Source organism: Chenopodium album, chromosome 12, assembly GCF_948465745.1.
Source record: "Chenopodium album chromosome 12, dcCheAlbu1.1, whole genome shotgun sequence".
Lineage (NCBI taxonomy): Eukaryota > Viridiplantae > Streptophyta > Magnoliopsida > Caryophyllales > Amaranthaceae > Chenopodium > Chenopodium album.
This window is the reverse complement of record NC_137845.1, coordinates 34,559,561-34,564,555: the sequence shown is the minus strand read 5'-3', so window position 1 is coordinate 34,564,555 and position 4,995 is coordinate 34,559,561.

Genomic DNA, 4,995 nt, shown 5'->3' with positions numbered 1-4,995 from the left:
CGCCTAAATTCCGGGCATTATACCTCCTTTCTCCCCCTTTGTTTTCTTTTTCTTTCTTACTTCTTCTTCTTCATTCACACTTTCTCTCTCTAAAACCTCCATTTTCAAACCTCCAAACTCACTTTCCTTTCAAAATTTCCTCAAATTCATCCGTCAAAACTCAAAATTTTTACATATTCTTAATCCTCACACCTTCCTCTACATTTTCCAGCAACTTTCTACCACTTTCTCTCAAGATTTCTCAAAACCCTTAGAGAGAGAAAGCTTCAATACCCAAAATTTTCACTACAAATGGCTTCAAAGAGATCTAGGAAACAAAGGGGTGAAAGTTCTAGGCAACAACAACCGATGGTCGACCCGGAGCTTCAAATACCGGGATGGGAGGAGGTTGTTATCACCTCAACGGAACAACGAGCTAGAATGCTCAACCTCATCCAGAGGCAGGTAATCTCTACTCAATTCGTTCATCATCCTACATTGTCTAGGCTAGGTCTTGATAAACCCGTAGAGAAATTGTTTAAGGGTATAGGAATGAGTGGTTTCTTCCAAATGCATCATGATACCTATGATTATTTGACATTAGAATTTCTTTCTAGTTTCAATGTTATTAAAATGAATGCTTTAATCACTCATGTACAATTCCGATTGCTAAACAATGATGTGCGATTAACTCTAAAAGAATTTGGTAAATTGTTTGAGCTTAAATCGGAAAAACCTATTGAACCCTCCCAAGACCACATTGCCGTGGTCTACAAGAGACTCACCGGGGAGGGTTTGCTTAACCTCCAACACGCCAAAGGGACGTGGATTCAACATCCCATCCCAAAGTTTTGGCAAAGGTTTGCCGGCCTCACAATTTTTGGGAGGCATGAACCGGCAAACGTTAGGAGGGATGAACTTGAATTGTTGGCTTCCTATATGATTTCTAACGGTGAGAAACTAAACATACCACATAGGATAGCCCAACATTTTCAAAGGGCGGCCAATGCGGCCGAGGGGGGTAGGCCTAGGGCGCCTATCTACTTAGGGGGGTTGGTGACCCATATTGCTGTTAAACACCTAGGATGGAACCCAACCGGGCATAGGAAAATGGAGGGTTCAACCCTCATGGACCTAGCTTACTTAGGGGGCCTAAACTGGGTGCAACCTATGGGCGGTGAGACTTGGTGGATAGTCCACCGGGAATCGGGTAGGAGAGACCAAACATTTACACTACCCAACCCCGCCTTGACCAAATTTGAGAAGGGGAAGCCTTCTTACACTTTCGAGATAAACGGTTAAGGCGAGTTTCAAGAACCTCACCTTTCACCACAACACCACCATTCCCCCCAACACCATTCACCATACTACCAATCACCACCCCAACCCTACACCTATGGCATGCCCACCTCCTCCGTCGATTTTAACATCGACCCCCATGCCCCTTATGACTTTTCGGTTTTTCGGAGCCAACTTGACCGCATAGAGAGGGGGCAAGGGAGAGTGAAGGGCATGGTGCAAAACCTAAACTCTAGGTTAGGCACTTTGGATAGGCGGGTAGGTCATGTAGAGAGGAACCTCGGGAGGGGTTTATACCCTATGTACGATGACTATGCACGCCGAGGGGCTATCCCCCCCAAGGCATTAGTTCCCGATTGGTTCCAATACCCCCAAGGAGGGTATTCCACCCCTGGAGCTTTTGGTACTTATGTGGACTACTCTTCAGTCCATGGATATGGGGGTGATGCTCCTTTTGGGGGTATGGGGGGAAATGTAGCCCCTAACTACTTTGCAGGTGGTTCGGGCTACGGTGGTGTTGGAACGAGCCAGGGTGGTGCCGGCTCGTGTTATGGAGGAGGCTACGAGAGGATGGATGATGACGAGGAGTAGCTTCTCCTAGCTACCCTCCCAAGTCAATGAGGGCATTGCTTGATTTGGCTTGGGGGGAGATTTCTTGTACATATGGTAACTCTTTCTCTCTTTTCTCTATTTATTGCTTTTCTAGTATAGTTTTATTGGTTTCTAATGTAGTTTGTATAATAAAATTTTTTTTTTTGAAAAATATAAAAATTCAAAAATATGTTCCAATGAATTGTAAATCATGCTTCCCTGTGTCCCATACTTGGAAAATATTGTTTTGATTCTTGGTACATGATAATGAGCTTTGTGAATTTGTTGATCATGATTTGAAGTTTAATTGTTTGGATGCCTAAACATGCGTCAATTTTGCCAACTATTTGTGAATATAGTGCTTGACTAGTTGATTTGGTTAGGAATTGTGTGATAGTTCTTGGTATGTCAAGGAATTTGAGTATTGGTTTGCAACTATTAGTAATGTTTATATGGCTCAATATTATGCACATTGAGGAGGACGAAGGCATTTGTTCTCTTAGGTAGCCGTCAGACGATATTAGATACATTTGTTCCCTTCTTGTTACCCATGTTGTTGCTTGTGCCCTATTTATTGTTTATTTAGCCACATTACAAGCCTATATGAGCCCCATTGGTTACTAGTCCCAAGCTTGGCTTAGGGGAGCTATTAGTTGGTGAGGTGAGGGAGTTGTGGTGTGCATATCATTTGCACAATGTGGGAATAAAAGAAGAGTAATTGTTCTTTGATATTTTGATTGGAAAATATTGATGTTTTGTGTTTCAAGGTTGAAAATTTCCAATATGAGGTAAAAAGAAAAAAGAGCAAAGAAAAAAGTTGTTTCAAATGTTCAAATGTTCTATTTGAAGGTTGCTCAAGAAAAAAAAAGAGAAAGAAAAAAAGAATAAGTAGTTCAAAGTTTGTTTTAATTCACTCTATTTCATATTATCATACTTTGTGAGTGAATATGTAAGTGTTGGGATTGTGTTGTGTATATGATTGTTTGGTGAATTTTTGTGGAGTTAAGTTGTGATTGGAGAGGTTTGGTCATCACTTGTTTTTGACCTTGGGTTTTAGTAGGATATGGCTCCCTTAAGCATGGCTTTACTCTCACATTTTCCTAAATTTATCCTACCCTTTACCCTAGCCTTACATTACAAGCTTTAAAGACCTTCCGACCTTTGTGCATAAGAGTTGTATGAATGTGAAAGTGTTGTTTATCAATGCAAGTTATGATTTGACACATTTCGAGTTGACTAGTAGGCTGAGCGTACATTGTTTAAACACACGAGAGTGTGAGTTGGGAGGGCATTGTTCACTTATAAAGGGGTTGGTTGGAGAGCGATCGAGTACACCTTTTACTGGCCACATAAATGAGAGTTGAGTGTGTGAGCACTAGTCTTGAATTCTATATGCTCATGTGGTTTGCTCTACTTGACAATTGTTGGGGAGGAAGGATGATTAGAGGAATGAGATTGATTGATATTGAAGCATGTTCATTAGATTTGCCTGAATCGTTTGTGCTTGATTTTGTTTACTCGGGATGAAGCATGTTTTATATGTTCATTGATGAGCTCTTTGCTTAGGGACAAGCAAAAGTTTGGCTTGGGGGAGTTTGATATGTCTAATTTATATAGTGTTTTACCCCCGTCCCATGGTCATAATTAGTGGTGTTTTTGGCTCTTTAGAGCCACTTTTACTACTAATTTGTGTTTTCTAGTATTTTTGTAGTTTTGCTTGAGTTTTGTAGAATTGCACATTTGGAGCATTTTCCAGGTTTTTCACGAAGCAACTACGAGCATTAGGAGGGCACGACCGTCTTTGAAGCCCAGGACCGGTTAGAGCCGGTGATTAAGGGCTCGGTATGTGATACCGGGGCATATGGATCGAGTATTCAAGACCCGAAGAGGAAATCCGGATTGGGCCGAAGAATCGAGCCTAATCGAAGTCCAAGCCTCGGAGAAGAAGCCGGGCCCGATCGGGCAAGCTTGCCCCCGATCGGGCGGGCGCGCACAAAGAAGCAGCACAAAGAAGGCGTGCCCGATCGGGTGAGCGTAAGCTCGATTGGGCGCGGCGCGTCAGGAAGGGCGAAAGAAAAAAGGCGGGCCCGATCGGGCGGCCCTTCGCCCGATCGGGCACGTGTTTTTTAGAGGACCTGATGGTCGAGATTGTTAGTTTTCAATTAGGATTTGTTTTAGGGGTGTTTAAGTACGATTTTTGGACAGAATTTTGATTACCTTCTCTTTTTAGATTTTCTCTCTCTACTTAGAATATTTTCTCTCTCAAAAATTCTCTCAACTTTGTTCTTAACTCCATTCCTTAATCCAGATTTCTTTTGGTAACAATTTCTTCTCTTTTAATTTTAGTTATTTTCTTTAATCCTTTCATCATGTCTTGCTTTATTGTTTTGATTAGTTTGGATTTAATTATGTTTGAGTAGTTTCATTTCTAGGGTTTATGGGGATCTAATAAATAATATGAAGGGGTAATTTGTGATTGTTGATTATCAATGCTTGATTGATTTCCTATTGATTGATTTAATGCTATGCGGTTAGATTTGGCCAGATTTAATTGTATGAGTTTAGCAATATTAATTCGAGATTCGACAGATGAGAATTGATGTTTAGGCTTAGTTTCAATAGGCAGAGAAATTTATAAATGGTTAAGTCGAGATTCGAGAGATGAGATTTAATATCGGTAAATTAACTCTGTGATTATAATACGTAGCGAAAGCCCTTTATAATCTGATTAATTGATGCTTGATGGTTGCTTATTATGATTTGCCCTGGAATATTGTTTATTAGTGAACTTATGCCCTAGGTTTTCCCTTCATTGATTTATACCCTTTTTATTCCCTTCCTACTCTTACCTTTTAGTATTTAATTACCCTTTTTACAACAATTTGTTACTTGATAATTTAGATTGCACTTAATTAATTAGGAGTAAATTGACTTGTTTCCCTGTGGTTTGACCCTTCTTCCCTATCTACATAGTTAGTGGATTTAGGTTTTATTTTTGATTGGGTGAATACGACTTGAATCTGTCAGCGGCAGGGGCAACAAAAGTGGATGTGAGCTCGGACTCCCTGCTGGTAGTCGGCCAGGTGAATGGTGACTTTGAGGTGAGGGAGCCGGCCATGATGAAAT